Below are 8,543 nucleotides of genomic sequence, written 5' to 3'. Positions count from 1 at the left end.
TGAAACCTGGGTACTATCCACATATTTTCTAAATTGATGTCCACATTTAAAAATTTTATCTATTGCTGCAAAGAGAAGCCTTCCCAGAGAGGGGAAAAAAAACCCCAGAAATTCTATTCAGCGTCTAAGTACATGAAAGACCCGGTTATCTCCAGTTTGCCCTGCTGCCGCAGCCTGACCTTGGGCACTCTATGAATGAAAGGTTTGTGGGCATCTGCCTGATGCAAACCAAGTGCCTGGGAAAGCCTCACACTACTGTTTCTGTCTCCCAGCCGGCTGAGAAGGCTTCCCAGGGTCTGCAAGTACCAGTTCTTCAGGCGTGAGCGCTGGCGGAGGATTATAATTTAAATCAGCTGGCTCTTACTTTCTTAAGTGTGAAAAAAGGCCAATGGTTAGGAGTGCATGCATGTGTGCGTGTGATGGGCTAGCATTTGTGGAGAATCTGCTGTGGGCTGAGAACTGTACCTATGAGATATATAAACTGATGCCTGCTTATTGATATCTGTATCTAATAGATAGATATCAATTTATATATCTCTATCTATTGATATGTACATATTTACAGATAAATATAAATATATACCATTTTATATATGTCAGATATATAGCTGTATATATTTATTTCAGATATGTATCTGAATATATAGCAATATATATCGAATATGTATCAATATATCTATATCTATCATTTAATTTTATTTTTATAACTTTGTTTTAGTACTAATAAGGAGAAAAGGAAATGGAAGCTGAAAGTGGGTAAATACATAATATGAACCACATAGGTCAGCCTGTAAATTTCAGCTTATTCGTATTCAGCTCTGACTCCTTTAAAGAGACACTTGGGGCTTCCCTGATGGCGCAGTGGTTAAGAATCCGCCTGCCAATGAAGGGGACGTGGGTTCGAGCCCTGGTCCGGGAAGATCCCACATGCAGCAGAGCAACTAAACCCATGATCCACAACTACTGAGCCTGTGCTCTAGAGCCTGAGAGCCACAACTACTGAAGCCCACATGCCACAACTACTGAAGCCCTCGCGCCTAGAGCCCATGCTCTGCAACAAGAGAAGCCACCGCAATGAGAAGCCTGCGCACCTCACTGAAGAGTAGCCCCCGCTCACCACAACTAGAGAAAGCCCGCGTGCAGCAATGAAGACCCAACGCAGCCAAAAATAAATAAATAAAATAAATTAAAATAAAAAATAAAAAAAATAAAGAGATGCCTGTTTCTTTAACCTTGGTCATGGCCAAGGGGCATGTTTAAACCTCTGATAGGAGAGCGTTTTCATGAATGAGAAATATGAGTCTCCCCATCTGCCTGCCTAGGGCCCACATTCCAAGTGGGATGATCAACACAGCACCTACCTCTTCTTGCATGATCTTACAGAAGGACCTACCTCTTTCAGAAAGGACCACAAGACTGTAGACTGGAGACGCCAACAGGACACAAACAGTATTAGGATAGGTGCGTAAAACGCAAAAGCTACTTTTTGTATATAACAACATAAAAATTCTTATTTCCCTAAGTCAGTTGGAAGGAAGCATCAAATCAAACAAATTAAGACTGTACGATGAGAGTGGGATGAACTGGGAGATTAGGACTGACATAAATACACTACCATGTGTAAAACAGATAGCTACTGGGAACCTGCTGTATAGCACAGGGAGCTCAGCTCGGTGCTCTGTGATGACCTAGATGGGTGGGATGGGGAGGGGATATATGTACACATATAGCTGATTCACTTCGTTGTACAGCAGAGACTAACACAACATTGTAAAACAATTATACTCCAATTAAAAAAAAAAAGACTGTAAGATGAAAGGCTGGGAACCTTGGATTGTATTGATTTCTGAAAGAATGGTTGGTTAGCGCAAAGGAATGAATAATTAATGAAATTTCAGGGTCCACCCTCAAGAGTCTAGACTAGCACTGTCCAGTAGGAATATAATGAGAGATGCAAATGTGAGCCACATATGTAATTTTAAATTTGCTAGTAGCCATGTTTAAAAAGTAAAAAGAACCGGGTGAAATTAGTTTTGACAATGTTATTTAACCTAATATATCTAAAATATTATCATTTTAACACATAATAAATTGTTAACAAGATATTTTACATACCAAGCCTCAGAAATCTGGTATCTTATACTTACAGTATATCTCAGTTCTGACTAACCACATTTTAAGTGCCCAGTAGCTGCATGTGGCTGGTGGGTACATACTGGAAATCAGATTCAGACCTTTAAATAAACCTAACCTAGTAGTTATAAGGCTGAAAAAAAAAATGGAAGCCATCTAAATATTTGACAATGCTGCATAAACAATCATCCATCTATACAATGGAATCTTAGGTATTCATTAAAAATAATATTATAGAAGAGAATTTATATGAAATGTGTTCAAGAGATAGCGGGAGCTAGAGTCTAAATAACACTTTATTTTTTGCCAGAAAGACATTTTGTTTATTTTAGATGAAGTAAACTGAATAATATACAAACATCAATTCTCTCCAACAGAGTTAACTGACAATTACATTTAAGTCAAAGTCATTAATAAATGTGGATCCTGATAATTCAGCATATGACCTGAGAATATTATCTATGCTACTTTTCACTCCAATTTCACCTAAAGCAATAACTATACTTTATTTATGTCCATGATCATAAATTAATAACACCTCAAAAAATTCAAATTCCATCTAGATAGAGCAATAGCAAGTGTTAAATAACTCTTTAAAGACGGCGTGCTCTAAAGGGGAACAGAGAAATGGAGCCGGAGTGAAAGAGGGTTGTCGGGGCAACACAGGTTTGTTCATTATTTGTTTCTTTGTTTCAGATGGGAGAGATTACAGTATGTTTGCTTACTGATGGAATGGGGGGAACAATTGATAAGAAGTGAATTGCAGAGCGAACCTTTGAGCTGGTGAAAGGAAGTTGGATGGAGTGCAGAATGGAGACAGTGGTGTTAGGACCAGGCAGTTCATCCTCTGTACCACGGAAGGCAAAGCATGTGGGCACACGTGTGGGGCTGGGAGATGGCGGGGGAGAATGTAGAGGTTCTCTTCTTATTGCTTCAACTTGCTCGATGAAATAGGAAGCAAACATTGTTGTATCCCAAAGGAGTTACTCCAAGGTGCTACACATGTTTCTCTCCATTAAGTGGGAATTACGGGCATTTTAAATGATCTTCGTTTTGCTTTTGTAGTTTTGATTTCTAACAAGTGTGTAATATTATATATTTTTTCTTAGTAGTAGGTGTCATCTCCCAGTGCCCTCCTTTCCTGCTGTTCATAAAGGTGATCCTAACCAGTCCTGCCATTTACCCATTATATGTCCTTGAAGGAGTTACTTGTGTCTTGGTTTCTTCGTTAGTAAAATGGGGGATGTTGATGTCTGTGCTATTTAATCCACTAGGTTGGAAGAGTATTAAATGAGAAAATGTAAGCAAAAATACTTTGAAAAAGAATCAGCAAGGCATGGATATAAAATGTTCTTGCTGTGGTTATTTCTAGACTTGATAGGGAAGTATGAGGCAGGGGCGGGATCTAAGAATAGGATGGAATCATCAACTCACCTCTCACAAGTTACAAAATAGTTTTAAGAGCAAAAACTACTTTTCTGATTCAGACAGTGCTGCATTCTTTTGTTAAGCTTCTGATTAAAAGCTTTATGCTAAACCCTGGAAAACAAAATATGAAACATGTTTCCTTTGCTGTTACATTAACTTGATTATTTGATGCTCTAAGCTAAACTGTTTCCTACTGAGACGGGTTTTTCTTTTTTGGTTTCAGATACATTAATTGTGACATTTACCCACATTTTTGCATTTGTATTCAAAACCACCCAGAGAATATAAAACCATGATTATTCTTTTGTTATTTTTTTTCAAATTACTGTAATTGCATTGTTAGATATGCTTCAGCCCATGGGCCCTGCTGATTTGTCATCATTAGACACCTTCATAGAACTCTACTAAATAAAAAAAATCACAAGATGAAGATAAAACGACTTATTTAAGGCACTTTGCATGAATTAAGTAATGATAGTGGAGTCACATAACTCTTCCTCAAGTATAATTCTGAACTGCTTTTGTGTTTCCTGGCATTTGAATATTTCATTGTCAGCCTCAAGGATTATAAAATGAAAAGACAATACAGAGTTTTTGCTGTTGTACAATGTGTGGACTATTAAAGATAAATGCTCGTTAATCTTTGCTTTCAACTTATTTACATCTTCTCCTTTTTTATTGTTAGTGTAACCCCAGCTTTAAAGACCATTTTGAAAAATGAGAAAAACACAACCATCTCTTCATCTGAATATAACCATTTCGTATTCTCGGTCCATCTTTGTCCTTTCACATATACAGCCTTCCATGGCTGCAATATAATTTGCAAGGTAAATTGTACGTATACAATTTTGAATATGAATTTGTGGAGTTGTATTTAAAAGAGTGTTTCTCAGGTACAGAATAATTGCCCAAGTTATGTCAAAACTTGATTGTGTTAGAAAAATACTGAGATCAGGAGACCTTGTGGGGAGGAAAACCCTCTGGATGGGGGGTCAGGAGCAAGATCTGATGTGGTTGTGGTGGATGTCTTCTCAGATGGTCCTTGATTAAAATTTTGAGCATTTTTAGCTCCTATTTTGATGAAAATCCTATGATTTACACTGTCTCAAAACAATTTCAACAACGAAATGTTTTTCGCAATCGCTGTCGCTTATTTCACACATCACCATGTTTCAGGCTTGTGGTAGGTTGATTGCAAATGTGACCCCAATGTTTTACCCCTCCTTGTACCCTCACCCTTTGCAATGTGACTTTGCAACTATTCCCATTAAGAAATACAATCTGTTCACCATCTCTGGAATCTGGGCTGTGCTCCTGTTATACTTTGGCCAGCAGGATGCAGCAGAAGCAATGGTGTGTCAATTCCGAGCTTAGGACTCAGAGCTTGTCCTCAGAGATTGTGTGCACATCCACAATAGCCTGCACCAGCCTGCCAGAGGATGAGAGACCATGTGGATTAGGGCCAAGTCAGCCCAGCAGTGGCTCAGCCCCCAGCCAACCCCTGGCTGACCACAGATGCATGGGTGAGCCCAGTCAAGATGAGCTGAGCAGGCCCAGGTGAGCAGATCTGCTCAGCTGAGAACTCATACATGGTTGCTCTTTTAAGCTACTAAGTTGTAGGGTGATTTATCGTACAGAATTATTTTGGTAATACATAAGTGATATAAAGTTGTATCACATTTTGACCCTTGGCAAATTCTATTGGATAATTTTTCCCCTTGAGTTTCTATTGTCACAGTAAGTTAATATTGGAGTGGGAGGCTATAGAGAGGACATATGCTTGGCTTCCATTGCCATCACCCATCTTCCATGAAAGGCCAAGGATTGGTAGAGACTATAGATTGACTGAGAAGTACTTTGAATCCCCATTGAATGCTTGAGCTCAGACAATCTACCTTACGGCTTTCATGCATCTTTCTTCAATGGGCTGAATGTGAAGTAGGACTGATGTTATTTTATTTTTTCCCTTTTTAACAAATCCATCAAGCCTATAATCTCTTCTCAACAGAGTTTCAAGTGAGCAGGAAACTGAAAAAGATAAATGAAAGTTGGAGTGGTATTGTTAAAGGAGAAATGGTCTCTGTAACTGCAGGTACCATCTAATTAACCTCAGAATCAGGCAAGGACCCTGAGAATAGAAGTGTCCAATTCACAAGCAACTAACTCAACCATCTGAAATTTAAGCAATTCATCCTTTTGTAGGGGAGGTGCTGCGGCTGCTGTTGTTATTTATTTTCATGCTAATTTAAAATGATTTAGGGTATAGATGTACCTTCATTCAGATGCAGTGTTTCTCAGTACAGTGAGTGTGACAGGTTCCTCCTATGGAGTTACGTCACTGATGGGCTCAGGTATCTCACAGGTCAAGTGAGTTCCCAGACAGCAATAACCCCTCAGCAAACAACCAGTCTTGTCCTCTGTATGGCATTGAGTTCCTGATTTCTTATTAATATGCTCTGATAAGGAGGTCGATTTAATCTCTTTGAGGAAGAGGGAGAATGAACTAAGTCTGTTCTTCCTCCATCTTTTAAACATTCCTTGTACATGTTGCATGGTAAAAACGGCGCATACAATTACTATCATTTTTATTTTTAATTAGAAAAATTACTTCTGCTCCTTTCACACATCTTATTGTACAGGAAACAGTCTTACATACGTATCTGAAATAATGTACCATCACACACTTTGTTTAAAGGCAAAGCACCACAGGTAAAGCTAATCAGCTGTCCAGGGCTCTCACCTTATGGGATCTTCCTTCCTGATTTTACATTAAGTTCTGAAAGTCAGAAATGTCATCTCCCAAAAAATGTTAAGGGGTTTGTAAAAAATAATTACTTTATTCAATATGATAGCTGTAGAAATGGAGTATATTTTCTTTAAGAAACGAAAAACTAAGAAGAAAATGCCAGGTAACATCACTGGCATGTCAATATAGACCAGCAGAAAAGATTATGTTGTAAGCCTGTCTCCTTGATACCAAGACGACATTCTAGCCCAAGCTTTTAATATGCTTCCTGTGTTTTCACTAGATGCTTCTTTTCTGCTGCTTTTCATTCATCCTTTTCCATATTTCAAATCAGAGTGTTGGTATAGCCTTTAAAACTTCATTAACAGGAGCAAATCCAGTATCCTTTGATTTATTCTCAAAAGGCACTCTCACACACCAGATTGCCCGGCAGTTTCATTCTCATGAATCCTCTAGCCATGAGAAAACTCAACAGAACACAGATGAATCCAGTGAATACAAGAAAGAGTCTAGGGCCTCCCTGGTGGTGCAGTGGTTAAGAATCCACCTGCCAATGCAGGAGACACAGGTTCGAGCCCTGGTCCGGGAAGATCCCACACGCTGCGGAGCAACTAAGCCCGTGTGCCACAACTACTGAGCCTGCGCTCTAGAGCCCGTGAGCCACAACTACTGCAGCCCGTGCGCCTAGAGCCTGTGCTCTGCAACAAGAGAAGCCACTGCAATGTGAAGCCCACGCACCGCAAAGAAAAGTAGTCCCCGCTCGCCGCAATTAGAGACAGCCTGCGTGCAGCAACGAAGACTCAACGCGGCCAAAAATCATAAATAAGTAAATAAATTTATATTTTAAAAAAGTATTAAAAAAAAAGAAGTCTATTTAGTTTTGGAGTGTTTGGTGCCTTGGATCAGTCGAGCATTATGAAACCCAAACCTCCCACTGTAGACAGAAAGCTGGATGTGAGTTCTTCATACTATATTGTCCATTTCCTCCCTAGGCCAAGAAAGCTGCGGGCCTCTGCTGCCCATGCTCATCAGTCACAGAGCCAACACTTGAAGTTCGACAGTAACATCCTAAACTGTTCCGCCGGCGATGAGGAAGTAAGACACCACCACCAGAGCGCACACCATCACGGTCAATGGCAATGTGCACCCAGGGTGGCTTCTTCAGCCTCGGACTGGGTCATTCGAACACTAAGAACAGGACTCGGTACAAAGCCTCCGTGTTGGTCATGGCAGGGGCGGCATTCCACAATTATTTTAAAAATTTGTTTTATTCAAGTATAGTTGATTTACAATGTTGTGTTAATTTCTGCTGGACAGCAAAGTGATTCAGTTATACATATACATATATACAATCTTTTTCATATTCTTTTCTGTTATGGTTTATCATAGGATATTGACTATAGTTCCTGTGCTATACAAGAGGACCTTGTTTATATTTTTTTAAAGTTGTAAAGTACAGAAAAATAGAAGGAAGAATAGTAGACCTTCATAATCCTATGAATAGTTTTGGAGCATTTATTTCCAGTCTTATAAGTATTTTTCTAGACATAATTAGAAATGCAAATGAATAAACACACAGAAGACACATATAAAACCTAAATAGGGGGGAGGAGCAAAGTCAGAAATTCAAGTGGATTTGGAAGACGAGTGCCACGTGCCATTAAAGAATGAGGGTGATCCAGGAGCCAGAGGGTGGTGGTAGTGAGAGCAGGGTGAAGTTGTGGGCAGGCAGGCTTAGGTCAGGACTTGGCAGAGAGCAAAATTCACCATTAATAACAAAAAGCCGAGCGGACATAAATCTGGAGCTTCGTAAGTGCCAGGTATCGTGCTAATCGCTTTCTATATGGTAACCCATTTAATTCTCCTAACAACCCTGTGATTAAAGTGTTACTGTTACCCCCATTTACACAGGAGGAAATATTAAATAACTTGCCCAAGGGTGGAGCTGGGGTTCCAATCCATGCTGTCTGTTTACAGTGAACTTGCTCTTAAATGCTATGTGACTATTTTATTATTTTCTTTATTATCATTGTCGGTCTGGACTCCCCATGGGACTCCAAGAGGCACCTTAGCCATTTAGAAGGAGCGCATTTGGCACAGCTGTGGAGAGTGTCACCTCACCATTGCAATGATTTCTTGACTTTCAAGCATGTTCCTCTGAAACCGAAATCTGAGTGTCATCCATCACCGTTGATTTGTGCTAGTGCCTATCAGTACCTTTTCTTCTTTCCACTTT

General features: G+C 39.6%; 1 pseudogene; it reads right to left on the bottom strand.

The window, feature by feature from the left end:
• Positions 1-6,704: 6,704 nt before the first annotated feature.
• Positions 6,705-7,535, bottom strand: LOC103011575 (oligosaccharyltransferase complex subunit OSTC-like; annotated as a pseudogene).
• Between the last annotated feature and the right edge of the window lie 1,008 nt (positions 7,536-8,543).

Source organism: Balaenoptera acutorostrata, chromosome 5 (assembly GCF_949987535.1).
Source record: "Balaenoptera acutorostrata chromosome 5, mBalAcu1.1, whole genome shotgun sequence".
Taxonomy (NCBI): domain Eukaryota; kingdom Metazoa; phylum Chordata; class Mammalia; order Artiodactyla; family Balaenopteridae; genus Balaenoptera; species Balaenoptera acutorostrata.
This window is presented reverse-complemented; position numbering and strand designations above follow the sequence as displayed.